Source organism: Vicugna pacos, unplaced genomic scaffold (genome assembly GCF_048564905.1).
Source record: "Vicugna pacos unplaced genomic scaffold, VicPac4 scaffold_20, whole genome shotgun sequence".
In the NCBI taxonomy this organism is placed as follows: domain Eukaryota; kingdom Metazoa; phylum Chordata; class Mammalia; order Artiodactyla; family Camelidae; genus Vicugna; species Vicugna pacos.
Genome location: NW_027328741.1, coordinates 26352514 through 26374503, shown reverse-complemented (window position 1 = coordinate 26374503; position 21990 = coordinate 26352514). Strand labels below are relative to the sequence as shown.

At 37.9% G+C, this 21990-nt stretch overlaps 1 long non-coding RNA gene across 1 annotated transcript; it reads left to right on the top strand.

The window, feature by feature from the left end:
- Positions 1 to 1621: 1621 nt before the first annotated feature.
- On the top strand, positions 1622 to 21717 carry LOC140694231 (uncharacterized). The gene is made up of 5 exons (XR_012069979.1): positions 1622 to 1847; positions 4408 to 4522; positions 8911 to 9111; positions 9468 to 9602; positions 21667 to 21717. It is a non-coding gene; the product is annotated as an uncharacterized lncRNA (long non-coding RNA).
- Positions 21718 to 21990: the final 273 nt, after the last annotated feature.

Here is a 21990-nt window from a genome sequence, read left to right as displayed (position 1 = left end):
ATGTCCATGCATTATGGATAGATATGTTATTGATGAGTTGGTTCCCTGTTTTTGTAGGTGCAGATGTTTTTATAGCTTCACAGACATTTCAGTCTTGCAGAGAGAAAAATTTCTTTGTATTTTGCTGAACTTGTCCGGGTGTCTTTATCGGATTTGGTCCAGGCCTGCAGAGGTGAATACACATCCAAACCTGAACCATTTGAATGTCTGCAAGATATTAAGAGTCTAGAATATCAGATCTGGACTGTAACTCTGGTAAATGACATCAGTGACTGGACTCAAGAAAACTCCATTTGAGGGCAAAACCTTTCATAAGCCAAAAAGGCTTTGAAACTGTGGCAAAGCCAGAGACTTTTGTGCGCCACTTATGGCCACAAACCCATGAGGACAACCACAGGCCTTCTGGAGTGCCAAGGAAATTCCATGTGAGGAGTCCAGCACTCACAGGAATCCAACAAGTCCCTGTCTGCCAGAGCACCTTCATTGCTACTGTGCTGTTTTGAGTAAATGTCTTTTCATCAGGTTCAAATTGGTTTGTTGTTATTTTTTTGCATAAGAAAACAAATTCTTGTTCCCTGGTGTAAGTAAAAGCCTAACATTTTCTGATTTCTTTTGACAGAGAAAATATGAGCCTGTGGATCTAACATCATCTGTGATGGTCTGCAGCTGGGAGCAACCAGATCAGTGTCAGTCCCCTTGCAGCCATTGGCTGGGAGCCTGCATGTTCCTTGGAATGGTATTTGAAACATGTCACACTAGCCGTGCCTTTGCTGTGGGCTGGGAGGCGAGTCAGTCAGAATCTGCATTATGGAATGTAAGTTTCAGATCCACAGCTAGGAGATCTTTTTTAATAGCCAGAGAATATAGTCATAAATATATCTATTAATGTATTTATGCAAGAACCTTTTTAAAGATTTTTTTATTATAAAAAGTTCCCCCAAAATTGAAAGTGAAAGAACAGTGGAATTAAAAAACATCTGTACCTTAATTATATATAAAGGATCATAAAATCCTTCTAAACTTTATTTTGTTCAAATGAAGATATTTTTCCCTTCCAAAAAGGAAAATTATTATTTCACATTTTTTTTGTTTTCTCCTTTTATTATATATTCCATATCAATAAATATAAATCTTTTAAATCCCTTTTAATGGCTGTTTAACAATATATTGAACAGATATGTAAATAGTTCTAGGTTTCAGAAATTTAAAAAATTATCATTACAATACCACTGCAAAGAATATTTTGGTGTTTCTATTTTTAGTTACTAATTTGGACTAAAAATTAACAAGTTTGCTTTTCTTTATCTAAAACATTGGTTATTTTATGAAGGAACTGTAAGGAATTTAAAAAACTTTTCAGTAATTTCAACAAAGAAATTATCTTTAAGGCAAAAATGTATGATGGATTGCAAATCTATTTTTATTATATCTTCACTTTTACCAGTGTGACATATGTGTGTGTTTGCACAAGTGCTTTAACTACCAGCAACGTAGGAAAAATCTGTATACTAAAAATGTGAAAATATTTTCCTGGTTTGTGTTTTCATTCTCCCAATATAGGTTTTGGATGACAAGCTTGTATTTGCAAAAGTACACCCCCTGTGGGAGGTGTTCTGTACATACGTTGAGATACTGCACATAATATTGCCTCTGAAGCCCAATGATTTGAAAACCCGGTCCTCAGCCTTTGATAACTTCAGCTGTTTGATGAAAGTCCTCCAAGTGGATGAAAGTATCAACAACCGGAACAAGAGTTTTTCGTTGCCCTATTTGAGAAGAGCTCCATGAAAGACTTTTATATTCAGGATAGAGATACATTCTTCAATCCAACCACCAGAAACCGCATTGTAAGTCTAAACCGAGTTTAGCTGCTGTCTTGGGGGTGATTTAGAACCTGCTGTTGAATTATCAGTGATTTGGTTTGGTTGGTTTGATTTGGTTTTTAAAAGCTGCCCATAAAAAGGAAAAAAGAGAAAGAAAAGAAATATGCCTACAGATTCCTGTTAGGATAGTAAACAGTGGCTGGTTAGTTACCTTGTATAAGCCACAAGCTCTCTTAGAACATTTTTAGGTTTACTTCATCCTTTCTCAGATCAAGTATCAAGTAAGGGACAGTGTTAAAAAAAATTCAGGATTAACAGGTTTGTGAGCTCCAGGATTTGCAAGGCAGCTTTCCCTCCCCATGGTGTAAGTCAAATGGCAGAATTGAAATAAAGCACCTCATGTATCCTCCGGTGTTAACAGGAAAAGGCTAATCTTCTTGACCTTGTTTCTTCCTGGGTAAAATGAAGATAATATATCAGGAGGCGACAAGCTCATTTAAGGCAGGAAACATGTTGTTTTGTTCACTGCTGAATCTCAGGCACCGGGAAGGCTGAGTTTAACGAGTGAATGAATGAACTGTACTTCCCCCACAGTTACCATGTGGGACAGTGAGGATTAGCAGCTAAGAGCATAGACTCTAGAAGGGAGGGCACAGCTCAAGTGATGGGGCACATGCTTAGCAAGCATAAGGTCCTGGGTTCAGCCCCCATCACGTCCTCTAAAATAGACATATAACCCTAATTACCTCCCCACCCCCCACCAGAATTACCTTATTATCTCCCCACCACCAAAAAAAAAAAAAAAAAAAAGAGAAGTAGCCAAGAGCGTAGACTCAAGCTGGAACACCTGTGTTGGTTTCTCGCTGTCGACCTTGTAAATGTCATTTACCCTCTGTGTCTATCAAGTTCCTCACCAATAAAATGGGGATAATTGTAGTACCCACCTCGTAGAGATGCTATGGGGATTAATGAATCTGTGTCAGTGATACAACTGCCCTGGCTTATATTAAGTACTATGCATCTGTCAGCTCTTTTCATAATTACTGACAGATGTTATTATCGACAAAAGACGTATTAGTTCTTTGAAAGGGAAATGCATGTTAGACCATTTCATTTATCACTTTCTGTAATTCAGGCTTTTCCCTCTGAAACACCATTTTATGTCTGTGCACTAGAAAGCCACAGGGCTTTCCAAATTTCATCTGTCTGGGTTCTTGTCATGATGGCAATACTGCAGATTGCTGACATTTTTTAGGGACTCTGTCTGAGATGACAGCAACCCCTCAAATTTAGGAGCTCTTCTCTAACTGATAACATCTCGCTAGAAATGAAGTTTTTATAATGTAACAGCTTCAGACGCTTAATGATGCCATAAATGCAAGGATGTTATATCTAAGCTCTTTAAATAAATCCTGTCATTGAAATAAAGGAAATACTATATTATAGCCCTCTATGACTTTGTTATCTTTGCTATCCATTTATCTGACTCTCTAAGACCAAAGAAAGCAAATACTAAGATTGATCATTACTACTATGTGGTACACGTATTTGTGGATGAAGACAATATTGAAATGCACTGTTTAAGATATTAAAATGGACACTAAACAGCTTCTTGATGCATATGCATGAACAGAACAGGGAGCTGGGTGCAGGGAGCAGACACTGAGCTTCCTGGATTAGAGACCCAGCTTAGCAGTCCAGCCCAGCAGTCCACATGTTTCATATTTATGTCCCAGCAAAATTAGCAGTGAGAGTCTTAAATGAACTTTGGGGACACTTGCAAACAGCTGTCATGATTACTATTGTGGGACACCAGGAATCTACAGTGTTTAGTTGGTATCTGTGCATAACCAGTTCTTTTCCACTAAAGCTTCTTGTAATTGCTGGTCCCACATCCAGGCTGAGGAATCATCTCATGTGGTGTTTGGGAGGGAGGTAAGTGGAGTCAGGACCCTTGTTAAGGCTGGGTGGGTAATAATCTGGTGCTAGTACAAGACAAAGGAAAGTAGGTCAGGTGGGAAGGAGAATGACTGGATTTAAACTTTGTTTCTTGAGTAAGCTAAATATATAACATCATGTCAAGTTACTTTGTTGTTTATATTCCATGTGCTGTCACCGAATAACTACTGAATTGTGGGGACAAAAATGCCTGGGTTTTAGAATTGACCCTGCCCCTAACCTGTCAGGGTCCAAGTTCCTCCGGGTGTCCAAAGAGGGGGCTGGACCATCAGGTGTCCCTCCACTGCAGCAGTTTGGGCACTTGGGTGGACTAGATTTTTGCTGTGGAACACTGGCCCAGTTGTAGAACATTAAGCATCTGCAAGGCTCTCACCAGGTACCCACTGTGGTCCCAGGACTGTGACATCCAAGCGTTCCTTTCCACCCACGTTTGCAAATGACCCTCAAGGGGTTAATATTAATCCTGGGTGAGAATTATGAAAAATTATATGGTACCTCCATCCCTCCTGGCAAGTGAGGGCCCCTTATTTACAAATGACCATGAAGTGTTAGCACCAAATTTTATCAACAGAACATGTGAACATTTTGTGACAGTGACGCTCACCTGTTTGCTTCTGATTCCCAGTGCCACTTCAGCCTCCGTCAGAGGACCTCAGCTGCCCCAGTGATCAGGGCCTTCTGTACAGGGAATGGGCTCCTCCTCGAAGCACAGACAAGCAGCAGCCCTTAGGTCTCATCAGGTGAGCTGTTGTGGAGAGCACCCCAGTGGGAAGGGCTCAGGGTTGTCCTCATGGCATCTGAGTGTGACAGTCCTCCAAGAGTGTTACCAACCAGGAAGCTCACAGGAGCTCTGAGCTTCGTTGCCCCAAGTTTTTACTGCAGGCTTTATTACAAAGCCATGATTTATTGGGTCACTACCGACATGGCTAACCCAAACCCTAACTGTAAGTCAAACCTTTCCTTAGCCCTAAATTTTGAGCCCCTTCCTCTCCTGGTAGCCACTCACTTGTCACAAAGCTCAAAGCCCCACTCCTCTAATCACATGGTTGGTGTCTCTGGCTGGCCAGTCCCCATCCTGAGTCATCTCATGAACACAAGCCATCCAAGGTTCCACCATGAATAGCAAAGACACTCTTATCTTGGGAAATTTCGAGGCTTTAGCGGTTGCTGCCTAGGAACTGGGAACAAAGACCTACCAATTTCTTCATTACATAGGAGTAAATGTTATAGTTCATTTAAATTATAAAATAAGAGAGAAATTCTCACTGCTTTTCTGTATTTGCTGCTCGACACCGTTTCACTACACCATGTGATTGTAATGTCGCGCTCAGCATGTGTCTTCTCAGAGCACCAGCGCCGGCTGCTCCCCGGGGGCTTATGCTGTTTGGGCAAGGCTGCTGGGGGGATGGAGGCCAAGGACAACCGAGAAAACAAAAATAATCGTGCAAATAAGGAAACAATGTCAGATTGAAATGAAGAAATAACACAGTGTTGAGATGGGAGACTTGGGGGGAAGTGAGTTAAGAAAGCTATGTTTGAGTAGGTTACATGTGAGCTGAGATGGCGATAAGGAGGCTGGAATTTGAAGATCTGGGAAAAGTCACCCATGGAATAGAGGCAGCTTGTCCATTGGCCCCGAGGCACAAATGTGCTCAGCAGGTTTGTGGAGACACTGGAGCCAGCGCTGGTGAGAGTGATGAGACGCGAGGTTTAGAAGGGCATCAGGAGCACGGAAAGGAGTGTAGACTCTAAGCACAGTGAGAAGCAGTCATGATAGCTTAAGCACTTAAGTAATTTTCTCTCACTCACATTTTGCAAAGATAATGTGGAGAATGTATGGCAGGGACCCAGGAAGCAGGGAGGCCAGGTAGGAGGCTCTTGGATTGGGCCAGTTGAGAGATGGTGGGAGCCAATGAGGAATGCATTTGTTGAGTGGGGCTGACGGGATGCAGTTATGGGCTGGCTGTGGATGGTTAGGAGAAGAGGAGTGTCAAGGTAGCCCCAGGTCGGTCTGGAGCCAGGTGTCTGTTCTTTCTTATCTCAGTGCCCCATGCAGGTGCCCACCTACTTGGGCAAACCTCTTAACCTTCAAAGTGAGGGTTTTAAAACACTGAAGTCTATTTGTTGTTTCACATTTTATGGAAAGATTCAAACATGTACAGAAATAGAGAGAACAGTACAGCCAGCCTGCCTGGGTGTTATCAGTCACCCAGCTCCAGAATTATAAACTCAGAGTCACTGTTGTTGCATCTTTCATCTCCATCTCCTCCCCTCCCCCACTATGGGGTCATTTTGAAGACAATCCTACATAGCTTAAACTTTCATTAGTGAAATGCCAAGGTCTCTTTCAAATAAAATTGGAATATTCCTTTTTTTAGGGTTACAAAATAATTCCCTGCTTGTCACAAAAATACACTTTTAAGTAGTTTTGGGGTTGAAATCAAGATCCAGACAAGATTCAGACATTGCAGCTAGCATATCTCTCAAGTGCGTTCTAATCTATAATTTTCCTGTTTCTCATTTTCCTTGAAATTGCTGAGGGGTTTCTCTATTTCCTGTTTGGCTGATTTCATTCTCCCCTATGGTGTTAGACTTGTTTCTCCATCCTATGTATTGGCTTTAGCTAAGTGATTTAATCCTCCCCTAAAAGCTTGATCTGATTGAGGTTCAACTTTGTGCAAAAATAATTGTTATGTGAAGTTTTGTACTCCTGTCATAAGGTACATAATATTACATTTGACTCTCTTTTTTGTGATGACAGCAGCCAAAAATGATTGTCACCCGGGATCATTATTTCATAAGGAATTTTATTTCATGTGGTCATACTCTAATTTCCTCCCTCAATTATCAGCAGGATCACAGTCATGAAGAGGTACTTTCTCCTTAACCCGGGTTATCCTTTAGAACACAGTTTTAAAGGAGGATATTTGTTAATATGTAAATATTTAAAATTGATAATTTTTTTTTCTTTTTAGTTTTTTTTTCTAATGGAGGTACTGAAGATTGAATCTAGGACCTTAAGCATGCTGAGCACACACTCTGCCACTGAGTGTACCCAATCCCCCTTGAGATTCATATTTATATGATATCTTCCTTCTGTTATTTTTGTTTTATGTTATACAGAATTTGCAGGCAGGGCAATGGGTTTGACCGCTCTTTAATCATTCTTTATGGGCTTTTGGAGTTTGTGTGTGTGTTTGTAAAGAAAACAATTTTCCCACTATTTTAAGTATGTATTGCTAAGGCAATTATGTTGATCTTTTCCCTGATCCTGGTCCATGTATTCCCATGTTACTTCCCACTAGTGGCCCCATGAGCTCTGTGACAAGACTAGCATGTCGTTAATCCATGTGGAAGGAGATCTGAGGAGATTTATTCAAGGAGATGAAATTTGTAGACAATGTATTGGAAAGTATTGTGAAAGTTGTTCGTTAAGAGAAGGTCTGAGGTTGAATTATTAAGTGCACAGAAATCTAAGCAATGAAAAACCAAGACAATTTTTAACTCCAGGAAAACGAAGTAGGGAAGAAAAGGTAAGACTAGCACAAATTGCTACAGCTTTGAATAGTCTGTACAGAGTAATAATAATGTAAATCAAGGATACTGAGCTGATGAAAATTATAATGTAATTGTATCAAAAGGTTGGAAGAATGAAGGTTTGGGTGTGTAGATGAGATGGGGTTTGAAAGAGAGCTGAATCCTCATTTTCCAAAATAGAAAGTTAAATAGGTGATACATAAAGCTGAAAAAGTCAGTAGGCTGTGTTACAAGGATATTAGTCAGAGAAAGGGAGTAAGTATTCCAAGAGTCAGCAGTAGGAGCTGAACGTGGTTGTTTCTGGCCAGGAAATGGGGCGGTTGTTGGGAACTGCTCCTTTTTACAATCGGTGTTCGAGAACTGTTTGACTCTTTATTAAATGTATGGCATTACTTTGATAAAAAGAAATCAAAGCTGAATTTTGAAAAATTTATGTTAAGAATTGGGGTGCTTTTGACAGAGAGAGATAACAATCAGGCAAAACTACATTTGAAGGGATCCTCATTATTCCTTGCCTTTCAGCAAGGACTAGGAGGCAGATATCTGTTTAAGGTTCAAAAATTCTGTCTGACCTTCCTGCCGACTTGTAACCTTTGGAAGTAATGAACTCCCCGTCACTGTAAATATCCAGGCAGAGGCTGCCTGACCAGCTATCTAACTGTAGCAGGGTGTGTTTACCATTGGCCAGTTGGAGCAGGCAAATTCTAACATTCTTTCAGTTTTGAATTTGGCATTTTCAGGATGGATAGTTGATAAGAATGTATTACAAAAAGCTTAACAAGAAAGAGTCCAAGACATCTCAAACCCATTGCCAGGGTTTTCTCTGCCAGACACCATCCTGAGCCTGCCACCCGTGAGCCAGGCCACAAAGCCCAGTCACATGAGAATGAACACACTTTTTCGCTCCTATCTGATTTGGCATCGGGCTCAGCCCTTTTCCCCATGGAATGGTCCACGCCCAGGTCTCTGACTATGGAGCTGGTCTCACAGCAGCCCTGTGAGTGCTGGTCCAGCCTCCGGGGTTCCTGCGTGAAATTTTCCAGGATTCCAGGCTATTCTCTGAACAGAGTCCCCCCTAGGCTAAGCCCACGGAACTCATCTCAGCTCCAGACTGAGCCGGAAGCCTCAGAGAGAACTCAGAGCTGAGGAAATCCACAGGTTTTACCCAGCACTGCCGAGTCAGCAGTGAGCCAGTTGAGGGAAGGTTCAGCAACAGCAAGGCACACCTGAGCCGCCGTCTCATTGTTCCGCCTCATCCCTAAACTCTCTGTGTCTGCCTGTCTGTGTCGGTCTCCCTTTTAGGATCAGCCTGGCACCACTTCATGCCCTGCCTCCTTTCTTCTAATCTTGCCTCCCTGGCCTGTTCCATCTACTCCAGATTAACTGAGAAGAGGTTTTAAAACCTAGGAACAACAGACGTGCTAGATACAAAGAATGCAGGGCAGTGCCTTCCTCAGTCACATCCCTCCTGCCCTCTCCCATTCCCACAATGAGTTTTATAAATATTTTGTCAGACAGACATTGCACTCCCAGTTGTTATCATTATCAGCCATTTCCTTATTATCTGTGGTTTACGATGTATTTGCTCCAGGGACATTCCCGAGATAAGGCAGGAGCAGATGACTGAGCCACTTGTTGATGTCCACTTGTGTCAAGCCTGTTAAGAATGATTTTTGGGGGGATTTGTTGAATGTGTCAGACTGTCCAGTGAGTGGTGATGATCCCCTGCATCTGCTCTGGAGTCGGCCTCGTCCTCTCCTTTGCTCTGTTCTCATTTATCTCTCTTCAGCAGGTGAGCCAGTGATCTGTACTTCTATGATACATAAAACACTTCTTATTTCACGGTAGAATTTGGGGGCTGCTATGAAAACGCATATGTTTTAAGAGTGAATTGAGTCTGAGGATTAAACTTAAAGCCCCCTTGATTTAGAATCAGAAATTAATATGATGGAGGGAGGGTATAGCTCAGTGGTAGAGTGCATGTCTAGCATGCATGAAGTCCTGGGTTCAAGCCCCAATGCCTCCATTTAAAAACAAATAAATAAACCTAATTATGCCCCCCAAAAAAGAAAAAAATAGATTAACATGAGGATGAAGCTACAGAGTGATTATTTGTGTCTTCTGAAACTTCCTTTTGTCTTTCTGCAGGAAATTCTAAGGAGAGAATTTCGGAATCTACTTTGCTTGGCTGGGCTATTACACTCAGATGCTCCTCCTGGCAGCAGTCGTGGGGGTGACTTGCTTTCTGTGTGGATATTTTAATCAAAATAACTGTACCTGTGGGTAATTGTCTTTATTCCTTGTTACCGTTCTTACTTAACTTAGAATGACATTCTCCAGGAGCATCCATGTTGCTGCAAATGGCCCTAAATTGTCAGTTTTTATGGCCGAGTAGTATTCCATTGTATAAATATACCACTTCTTTAGCCAGTCATCTGCTGATGGACATTTAGGCTGTATCCATGTCTTGGCTACTGTAAATAGTGCTGCTATGAAAATTGGGATGCAGGTGTCATCCTGAAGTAGGGTTACTTCAGGATACATGCCCAGGAGCAGGATTCCTGGGTCATATGGCAAGTCTATTCCTACACATTTGAGGGAACTCAATACTGCTTTCCACAGTGGCTGCACCACACTGCATTCCCACCAGAAGTGTAGGAGGTTCCCCTTTCTCCACAGCCTCTCTAGCGTTTGTCATTTGTGGATTTTTGAATGATGGCCATTATGACTGGCTTGAGGTGATACCTCATTGTAGTTTTGATTTGCATTTCTCTGATAATTAGTGACATTGAGCATTTTTTCATGTGCCCATTGATCATTTGTATGTCTTTCTTGGAGAATTGCTTGTTTAGGTCTTCTGCCCATTTTTGGTTTAGGTTATTTGGTTGTTTCTTATTAAGTCATTTGAGCTGCTTATATATTCTGGAGATCTAGCCTTTGTCAGTTTCATTTGCAAAAATATTCTCCCATTCTGTAGGTTGTCTTTTTTTTTTTACATATGGTGTCCTTTGCTGTGCAGAAGCTTGTAAGTTTCTTTAGGTCCCATTTGTTTATTCTTGCTTTTATTTCTATTGCTTGGGTAGGCTGCCCTAAGGGAACATTTCTGAGATGTAAGTCAGATATTTTGCCTATATTTTCTTCTAGGAGGTTTATTGAATCTTGTCTTATGTTTATCTTGCTGAAGAGACTGTCTTTATTCCATTGTATATTCTTGCCTCCTTTGTCGAAGATTAGTTGACCAAAAGTTTGTGGGTTCATTTCTGGGCTCTCTATTCTGTTCCATTGGTCTATATGTATGGTTTTGTACCAATACCGTGCTGTCTTGATGACTGTAACTCTATAGTATTGTCTGAAGTCTGGGAGAGTTATTCCTCCAGGCTCTTTCTTTTTTTTCTTCAGTAATACCCTGGAATTTCTATGTCTTTGATGGTTCCATATAAATTTTATTATGATTTGTTCTAGTTCTATGAAATATGTCTGGGGTAATTTTACAGGGATTGCATTAAATCTGTATATTGCCCTGGGCAGTGTGACCATTTTAACAATATTGATTCTTGCAATCCAAGAGCATGGGATGCCTTTCCATTTTTTAAATTCTTCTTCAATTACCTTCGCCAATGGTTTATAGTTTTCTGTGTAAAATTCTCTCACCTCTGTGGTTAGATTTATTCCTAGAAATTTTATTACTTTGGGTGCTATTTTAAAGTGTTTTATTTCTTTACTTCCTTTTTCTGTTGATTCATCATTAGTGTAAAGAAATGCAACTGATTTTTGAACATTAATCTTGTAACCTGCTACCTTGCTAAATTCTTTGATCAGCTCTAGTAGTTTTGGTGTGGACCCTTTAGGGTTTTCTATATATAGTGTCATGTTATCTGCATGTAGTGACACTTTTACCTCTTCTTTTCCAATTTAGACCCCTTTTACTTCTCTTACTTGCCTGATTGCTATGGTCAGGACTTCCAAGACTATGTTGAATAAGAGTGGTGATAGTGGCATCCTTGTCTTGTCCCAGAATTTAGTGAGAAGCTTTTGAGGTTTTCACCATTCAGTGCTATGCTGGCTGTAGGTTTGTCATATATAGCTTTCATGATGTTGAGTTATGTTCCCTCAATACCCACTTTGGTGAGAATTTTTATCATAAATGGGTGTTGAATTTTATCAAAAGCTTTTATGCATCTATTGAGATGATCATATGGTTTTAGTCCTTTCTCTTGTTGATGTGAAGTATTACATTGATTGATTTGCATATGTTGAACCACACTTGTGTCCCTGAGATGAACCCCATTTGAGCATGTTGTATAATCTTTTTTATGTGCTGTAGAATTCTATTTGTTAGTATTTTGGTAAGGACTTTTTTGCATCTGTGTTCATCAGTGATATTGGTCTGTAATTCTCTTTTTTGGTGGTGTCTTTGCCTGGTTTTGGTATCAGGGTGATTGTGGCTTCATAGAATGAGTTTGGGAATATTCCTTCTTTTCAATCTTCTGGAAGAGTTTGAGAAGGCCTGGTATGAGTACTTCTTTGTATGTGTGGTAGAATTCCCTGGTGAAGCTGTCCAGTTCTGGATTTTATTTGTAGGGATTTTTTTTTATTGTTTATTCGATTTCATTCCTAGTGATCGGTTTGTTCAAGTGGTCAGTTTCTTCTTGATTCAGTTTTAGTGGACTGTATGTTTCCAGAAACGTGTCCATCTCCTCTAGGTTATCCCTTTTTTTATGTAGTTTTTCATGATATTCTCATATGATATTCTATATTTCTATGTTATTTGTTATAATTTCTCCATTTTCCTTTCTTATTTTGCAAATTTATGCTCTCTCTTTTTTCTTCTTTGTGAGTTTGGCCAGAGGTTCTCGATTTTATTTACTCTTTCAAAAAATTGCTTTTGGTTTGATTGATTATTTTCTCTATTTCTTTAATCTCTATTTTATTTATTTCATCCCAGATCTTAATTATTTCCTTCCTTCTGCTGACTTTTGGGTGTTTTTACTCTTCAGTTTCTAGTTCTTTTAACTGGTGGGTTAGATTGTTTTTTTGATATTGTTCTTCATTTTTGAGGAAGGCCTGTATCGCCCTAAACTTTCCTCTTAGCACTGCTTTTGCTTTGTCCCGTAAGTTTTTTGTGGTTATTTTCATTTTCATTTGTCTCAAAGTATTCCTTAATTTCAACTTTGATTTCATCATTGACCCTTGTTTTTTTAATAGCATGTTGTTAATCTCTATGCTTTCCTTTTTTTTATGTTTTGTTTCTCTGAAGTTGATTTCTAGTTTCAATGGCATTGTGGTCAGTAAGGATGCTTGAGGTAATTTCTATCATCTTAAAATTTTTGAGGCTTCTTTTGTGACCAAGTACATGATGAATCCTAGAAAATGTTCCACACACACTTGAAAAGAATGTATATCCTATTTTGGGGGGTTGTAATGCTCTGAAAATATCCACTAAATCTAATTTTTCTATTGTATCATTTAATTTCTCTGTTGCCTTATTTATTTTTTGTGTGGAAGATCTGTCTAGTGATTTTAATGTGGTGTTAAAACTTCTGACAATGATTGTATTCCCATTAATTTCCCCGTTTATCTCTGTTAGTAGTTGTTTTATGTACTTAGGTGCTCATGTTGGATGCATATATATTAATGATTGTAATATCCTCATCTTGTATTGCTCCTTTAATCATTATAAAATGCCTTTATTTATCTTTCTTTATGGCCCTTGTTTTAAAGTCTATTTTGTCTGAAATCAGAACTGCTACACCTGCTTTTTTGGCATTTCCATTTGCATGGAATATCCTTTTCCGTCCATTCACTCTCAATCTATATGTGTCCTTCTCCCTAAAGTGTGTCTCTTGTATGCAGTTTATTGAAGTTTCTTGCTTTATTATCCAGTCTGCCACTCTGTCTTTTGACTGGAGCATTTAGTCCATTATCATTTAGAGTAATTAATGATAAATGAGTGTTTATTGCTATTTGAACTTATATTTGCAGTTGATTTCATATTTCTTCTTTGTTCCTTTCTTCTTCCTTTTGTGGTATGGTAAGTTTCCTTTGTGTTATCTTGGATTGTATTTAGTTTTTGTTACTCACTTGTAAGTTTTTGGCTTGTGGTTACACTTTTTTGTAAGTCTGTTAACCAATTACTGTAACTGTGTGTACTAAACAGATAGTAATGTAATCTCAAACCTATCCTACCGAGAACAAAAAATTTAAGAAAAAAGAAGAAAGAAATATACTCTATATTTTCTTGCTTCCCTCTCCCACTCAGTGATTTAGATGTCTTCTTTTACAATTTCATGTTTATTCTATTTGTAATTCATGGTAGTTATCACCTTTCCAGTTATAAGCTCTCATTTCTGTATCATCCTGCTTCTTTTTTATTTAGAGTGTACCTTACATTATTTCTTTTAGCATGGGTTTAGTGTTGCTAAAGTCTCTTAGTTTTTCTTCTCTGTGAAATTCATTACCTCTCCCTCTGTTCTAAAGGATAGCCTTGCTGCAGAAAGTATCCTAGGCTGCATCTGTTTTTTCATTCAGGACTTTGAATATATCTTTCCACTCCCTTCTGGCCTGTAGTGTTTCTGTAGAGAAATCAGCTGAGAGCCATCTCTTGTAACTCACTCTTTGTTTTTCTCTTGCTGCCTTTAGGATCATTTCTTTAACCTTCAGTCTGGCCATCTTGATTTTGTTGTCTTGGTGTGAGTCTCTTTAGGCTCTTCCTGTTTGGGAACCTCTGAGCCTCCTGTACTTGGGTGTCTGATTCTTTACGTTTGGGATTTTTTCAGTTATGATTTCTTTAAATACCTTCTCCATCCCCTTTGTTCTTTCTTCCCCTTCTGGAACTCTTATGATGCATAGATTGGCATGCTATATATTATCCCATAGGTTTCTTATATTGTTTTCATTGTTTTTTATTTTTTTCTCTCAACTGTTCTGATTGTGTGCTTTCTGTTGTCCTGTCTTCTAGGTCACTTATTCGTTCCTCTGCATTATCTAGCCTGCGTTGTACTGCCTTTAGGTCAGATCTCATTTCAGCCAATGAATTTACCAATTCTACTTGGCTCTTCTTTATAGCTACTGTTTTGTTTTTGACATATTTTATGTCTCTAAACACTATCTCTTTTAATTCCTTCAGTAATTCAATCACTTCTTTTTAGAAGTCTTGAACTAATAGGCCATTAATATCTATTTCATTGATCGTTCTTTCAGGGGATTTCTCTTTCTCTTTTAATTGGGAATACTTCCTCTGCTTCTTCAACTGCTCATATCTCTCTGGCACTGTGGCTTAAGGAGTATCAGTTATCTATTGTGGCCTTTAAAGGGGTTTATTTCTTTATGTATCTAAGGTCTATGCTGGAATAAAACTTAAAAATGAGAGAGAGAAATAGAATTTTAAAAGAATGGAGGAAAAGAAGTTTTGAAAACAGTGCATAATCAATAATAGAAGAGCAAGTTGAAGAAGAATAGGAATCGAGTTGAGATGTCTTTTTAAAACCTTAATAAAAAGAAGAAAAAAATCAAAACACAATATTTAAAACCTGTGAATAATCAATAACAGATCAAATCCAAGAGAATTAAAAATGAAATGAGAATTGTAAACATATAGAACTGTTTAAAAAGTAAAGATTAAAAAGCTAATAGAAAATAAAACAGGTATAAAAAGATTTTAAAAACAAAGATGTGTTCTCCTAGAGACTGAACGCTCTTAATGGTTTTATTGAGAGGTCTTTGTGTCTTTGCCCTGTTTCATGAACTCAGCTTGCTCTGTTGGCCCCCTCGTCTGTGCTGCTCACAGTGTCCATTGGCAAGAAGATTGCACCCCTCCAACACTGGGTCAGGTGCTGCTCTCCTTCGCGGTGGGTGGGTGGGTCACTCCCCGTCCGGATGCCACAGTCAGTGCTGTGTCAGTTGCTCCATAGGTGGGCTCAGCTTCAAGAATAACAGGTTTATGGAGATATAATTCACATACCATAAAATGCAGCCTTTGAAAGTGTGCATTAGGGTTTTATGTACATTTCAGGGTTGTGTAGCCATCACCCCCAAAAGGAACCAGTACCCTTTAGTAAGTCAGTCCCTAACCTTCCTTTCCCTTAGCCCTCAACAGCCACCACTCTACTTTCTGCCTCTATGGGTTTGCCAGTTCTAGGCATTTCATATAAGTAGAACCATACAGTATGCTGCCTTTTTTGATTATCGTCTTTCATTTAGTGTGACGTTGTCAAGGCTCATCCATCGTGTAGCATATATCAATACCCAAATTCCTTTTTGTATTCATATAATATGCCATAGTTATAAATACACCACATTGCTTATCCATCCATCAGTTGATGATGAATAATTCTGCTGTAAATGCTCATGGACAAGTTATTGTGTGAACACATATTTTCACTTCTCTTCAGGATATATCAAAAAATGGAATTGCTGGGATGTATTCTACTTCTAAATTTTTGAGGAATTGCTAATATAGCTTTTAAAGTGACTGAAGCATTGTATATTTCCAGAAATAATGTATGAGGAGTCTAGTTTCTCCAAATCCTCATCTACACTTTTTATTACTGGGTTTATAGATTCATATTTATATATCATATATCATATATATTTGTCATCCTAGTTGGTATGAAGTGGTATGTCATTGTGATTTTGATTTCTGTTTCCCTAATGCCTACTGATGTTGAACTTCTTTTTATGTGCTTAGTTCCCATTCGTATGTCTTCTTTGGAGAAACACCTATTCAAATTCTTTGCCCATTTTAATTATATTTGTCTTTGTATTGTCATGTTTTAAGTCTTCTTTGTCTATTCTGGATAAAAGTCCCTTATCAGGGAAAATTTTGGAAATATTTTCATCCATCCTGTGGATTGTCTTCTTACTTTCTTGATGAAGTCCTTTGAAGCACAGAAGTTTTTAATTTTACTGAAGTCCAGTTTACTTGATTTTTTTTCTTTTGTTGTTTGTGCTTTTGGTGTCATATATTACAAGTATTTGTAATCCAATTCCTGAAGATTTTCTCATTGTTCATTTTCTAAATGTTTTATATTTTCAGGTCTGTGATTTATTTTGAGTTAATTTCCATAAATGGTGTTAAGATAAAAGTTCAGTTTTCTTTCTTTCCAGGTGTATGTACAGGTGTTCCAGCATCATTTTTGTAAAGATTATTTTTTCCCCATTGGATTGTCATGGCACCTTTGTCAAAAATTAAATGGCTGTGTGTAAGACTTTGTTTATGGTCTCTTAGTTCTTTTCTCTCAATCTATTTTTCTGTCCTTTCTGCAAGTATCACACTGTATGGATCACAGTTTTGTTAGTGAGTTTTGAATTTGGAAAATTCAAAACTTTGTTCTTTTTCAAGATTGTTTTGAATATTTTGGGTATCTTGCATTTCCATTTTAGTTTTAGGATCAGCTTGTTCATTTCTGCCAAAAAGCCAGAGCTGCATTGAATGTATAGGTCATTTTGAGGACAATGGCCATCCTAACAATAATAAGGCTTCTGATCCATGAACACAGAAGAGCTTTCCATTTATTTTAGGTCATTTTTAACTTCTATCACTAGTATTTTAGTTTTCAATATACAAGTTTCAGATATTTTTCTCAGTATTCCACATATTTTTCTTAATATTACTAATTATTTTATTATTTTTGATGCTATTGTAAATGAAAAGGTTTCCTTCATTTTATTTTTAGATTATTCACTGTTGTTGAATAGAAATGCAATTAATTTTTATATATTCATTTGTGTTTTACAATTTTGGTCAGACTGGGTTATTAATTCTAAGAGGATTTTTTTTTCTTTTCTCTCTATTTTTCCTTTGTGGATTCCTTGTGATTTCAATATATAATATCATGTCATCTGGAATCAAAACAGTTTTATTTCTTTCTTTCTAATCTAGAGGCTTTATTTTCTTTGTCTGATTGATTTGACTAAAACTTCTAGTACAATGTTGATTTTGGGAGGGAATAATTCAGTGCTTCTGCATTATGTATGATCTTTGCTTCAGGTTTTTCATAGATGTTCTCTGTCAAGTTGAGGAAGTTCTCTTCTATTCCTAGTTTTTATCCATTATTCTATTAATATGGTGTATTACATTAATTGACTTTTGTATGTTGTACTGCCTTTGCATAACTGGATACATCCCACTTAATGGTGGTCTATTTTATATGTTACTGTTTTGGATTTGCTTGTATTCTGTTGAGGATTTTTGCATTTATATTCATAAGAGATAGTCTTTAGTTTTCTTGTGATGCCTTTGTCTGGTTTTCCTATCAGTGTGATACTAGTCTCATTGAATGAATTGGGAAGTGTGCCCACCTCATTATTTTCAGACGAATTTGTGAAGCATTTTTTGTTTGTTTTTGTTTTTGTTTTTTCTTTAAGTAGTTGATGGAATTCACCAGCAAAGCCATAAGGGCCTAGCATTTCTTTGTGTGAATGTTTTGGATTGCTATTTCAGTCACTACTTACTGTAGGATTATTTGAGTTTTCTATTTCTCCTTGAATTAGCTTCAGTCATTTATGTCCTTCTAGGAATTTATCCATTTCATCTACATTATCTCATGTATTGGCTATATAATTATCCATGGTATTCCCTTATATTCCTTGTTATTTTTGTAAGGGCAGTAGTGACATCCTTCCTTTCATTTCTCATTTTAGTAATTTGAATCTTCTCTCTTTTTTTTTCAGTACTAGATAAAATTTGTCAATTTTATTGATCTTTTCAAAGAACCAACTATTCCTTTTGTTGATTATTCTCTGTTGTTATCTATTTTCTATTCCATTTATTTCTGCCTTTAGTATTTTGATTAGAATGTTTAATTCATTTATATTAATGTAATTTCTTATCAGGTTGAATTTACAACTGCTGTCTACTTTCTATATGTCTTTTTTTCCCATTCCTCTATTACTACACATTTTTGTACAAAGTAAGCATTTTCAAGTGTGCCATTTTAACTTGTTTATTTTATCTTTTTCTTCTCTTCCTCCTACTCTTCCTCCTCCTCCTTCTCTCCCATTGCCCTGGAGATTATAATTAACATCTTGTTTTAAAGCAAACTAGTTCACATGAATACCAACTTAATTTCAACAGTACACAAAAACTTTGCTTTGGTATCAGTCTTTTCCCTCCCCCTCCTCATGCTGTCACTGTCATACAAATTGCACCTTTATGCATTTATAAGTTCATCTACACAGTTTCATAAGTATTGTTTTATGCAGTTGTCTTTACATCAAATAGAACAAAACATTTACATGTAATACCCGATTTATACTGTTTTATTTTTTTACTCATGTAGTAGTGCTCTTTATTTTTCAGGTGAGTGTCTTTTCATTTACACCTGCTGGACTATCCTTAGTATTTCTTGTAGGGCAGGCCTGCTAGCAATGGATTCTTTCAGATTTTGTTTTTGTAGGAGTGTCTTAATTTTTCCTTTAATTTTTTTAAAGAATCATTTTGCTGGCTATAAAATACTTGGTGACACTCTTTTCCTTTTATCTCTTTGATGATACCATCCACTGCCTTCTGGTCTTCATGGTTTTTGATGAGAAATCAACTGTCTTACTGAGGAGCCTTTCTATATGTTGAGCCACTTTTGTCTTTCGGCTGTCAAGATACTTTATTCTTGTCTTTTGACACACTGAATCTGATGTGCCTATTTTAGATGTCTCTACGTTTATACCACGTGGAGTTTGTTGAGCTGCTGGGATGTACAAATTAATGTTTTCATCAAATTTGGGAAGTTTTCAGCCATTATTTCTTTATATATTCTTTCTGCCCCTTTTTTTCTCTCCCTCCTTCTGGCGCTCCCATTATGTGTGTATTGGAATTGTTGATGGTGTCCCACCTATCTCTGACACAGTGTTCATTTTTTTTTCATTCCTTTTTCTTTCTGTTCCACAGACAGGATAATCTCAGTAGTTTTAATTTAACTGACTTTTTCTTCAACAAGTTCATATCTACAGAGAAACCACTTATTGAAGTTTTTATTTTAGTCATTATATTTGTAACTCTAGAATTTCTAGTTGGTTTTTATTATAAATTTTATTTATTGTTATTCTCTGTACAATGAGATGAGCACATAATTTAATCCTTTAGGCATGGTTTCTGTTAGTATTTTGAACATATGTGTAATTGCTTATTTATGTCTTTGTCTAGTAAGTCCAGTGTCTGGGCTACCTCAGGGAGTTTCTGTTGACTACTTTTTCCCCGTCTGTTATGACCAAACTTTTCTGTTTCTTTGTACATCTTCTAATTTTCTGTTGAAAACTGGACATTTAAAATATTACAATGTGGCAGATCTGAAAGCCTGATTTTCCTCATCTCCAGGGTTTATCGTTGCTTTCATTGTCATTGCTGCTGCTGCTGCTATTTATTTAGTTACTTTCCTGAACAAATTCTGTAAAGTCTGTTTTCTTTATCATGCATGACCATGAGATCAGTGTGTGTGAAGAAAGCCTAGTTGTCATCACTGTAGTAATGATTGGACAGTGATTTCTTTCAATGCCTGGAGCCAATTGTTTGAGCTGTTGCCTGGTGGCTGTGTGTCCACGTGCTGAGGGATGCCCTCAGCACCGGCATGCAGTCAGCAGCTCTTCTGCAGCCTTTAGTCCTTGCTTATGCAGAACCTCAAGTTCAGCCAGAGTTGAAGGCTTAGGATTTTCTCAGATCTTTCCTTGCCATGTGCCACACATGTATATTGCCTTCTACAATTCTCAGAATTTTTTGGAGCTTTTTAACCCTACCTTCACCCCCAGAACGTCTCATTACTCAATTTTGCCTTCTAAGTTTCCTAGTCAGCACCTAGTTAGCCTCTACTGGTCCCACTGCCTAAGACAGTTGTAATGTTAGATACTCACTGCTGTTTCCCCCACACACTCTGGGGACAGGCTGTTTGCACAGCATGAGTTTGTGATAGGTCACATAGTGACAGCTCTCTGGGGGCAGATTTTTTGGGTAACTTTAAGTCACTTCTGCCCCTACCTTGATTGTGAGACTATTGCTTATAAAGGCCACCATTTAGGTGAGGATACAGGGATGGGGTAGATCAAGTTACAGTGCCTCAAAACTCACTATCTTTATGGAGATTTAGCTGGGTTTTTTTCCTCAAATAAAGACTCCCCGGATTGCTGGAAGTCTTGGTTTAATTTCCAGAGTTCTACAGAGGTTAATTTTGCCAAATTTTGCCATTGTCATTGCTTCATAGAGGAGTAAGTTTTCCAAGATGTTTACTCAGATAGTCTAGAAGTGTATCCCATTTGCATTTGTGCTTAACTGAGTTACTTGCAAGACTAACTAATTCTACAGCTCCAGCCCCATTCACATAAGAGTCCATCTTCATGGATTCTCCTACAGCAGTGTACAACCTGTTGTCAGATTGTTGTTTTTCTTATTAAAGAGTAGGGGTTTTTAAAAATATGCTCATGAATAGCCTTTTGTCATTTTTACACGTTACAAAACTTCCACTAGTCTGTAGCTATTTTTTCCCCTCACTTATCGTTGCTTTAATGAAGTTCTCACATTTATGGATTTTCAGTATAGCAGTTTGTGAATGCTGATCACACGGGTGAGGCATATAACTACTGTCTAAACTTCAGTTTTTGCTCTGATTCACTGTCTGGAACATCTGAACACATCTACTCTTCCCCGTATACCAATGGATGCTGACAGACCTAATTAAAAAAATGCTTTTTAAGTAAAGCAAAAAATATTAACTTTAACACTGGAAACGACAAATCTCAAATTTCCTAGCTGATCTTGCTTTCTGTGATCATCAGCTATATCATGTTTTTAGAGCCGGCAGGCATATTGAACTACTGATTTTATTTCATCGGATTTTAGAATGCAGAACACATTTCAGGCCCACATATAGCACCATATGTGTATCTTAAAGGATATGTACATATGATGATGTCTTTATTATAAGTACCTTATTTTATTTTAAGTACCTACTGCTGTGCACCTCATTAAGGAAAGCTTGAAACTGCAGTACTGAAATTTTTCATACCACCATCATCCCATAGCATCACTTTTGCACTTAGATGTTGTGTGGCAGAGTATTTTTCTGCTCCCTAGAAATGATCAATGTTGAAGGGGGAAAAAAAACCCTCCTCAAATAAATATACTCCAAATCACACACTTATCTGAACAATGGCCACCATTTTAGTCCTTAGTCCACACCAATCCATCTACTCATACTGACTCAGAGTACTCAACATAGACAATCCACCCCTGAATTCAGGGTCCTCAACACACGTTCTATCCCCTCCCCATTCCTTGTTGATTCTGACCTACTTTTGTCCAATGCGTCCTGCCAGTCTCTTTGCTACCTGGCTGCACTTTTTAATTTTTACCTTTGAGTTCCAGGCTGCGCCTAGTGATTCCCAGAGAAACGCCAGACACTTGGCTCAACAGGAGGGGCGGTGAGGATTTCAGGAAGATGTTAACCTAACTCACTTGCAGATAAGTGAGTGGCTATTGTGAGCATTCCTTCAAGATCTCTGCCATGCCGGCTGCATCCACCCCAGCAAAATAACGTAGCTCCTCCAACCACCTCTGCCTCCATTCATCTGGATTTCTGCTTTCAGTGACACTCAGATGCTGCTGATGGGCATTATATATATATATATATTTTTTAATTGAAGTATAGTCAGTTACAATGTGTCAATTTCTCATGTACAGCACCATGTT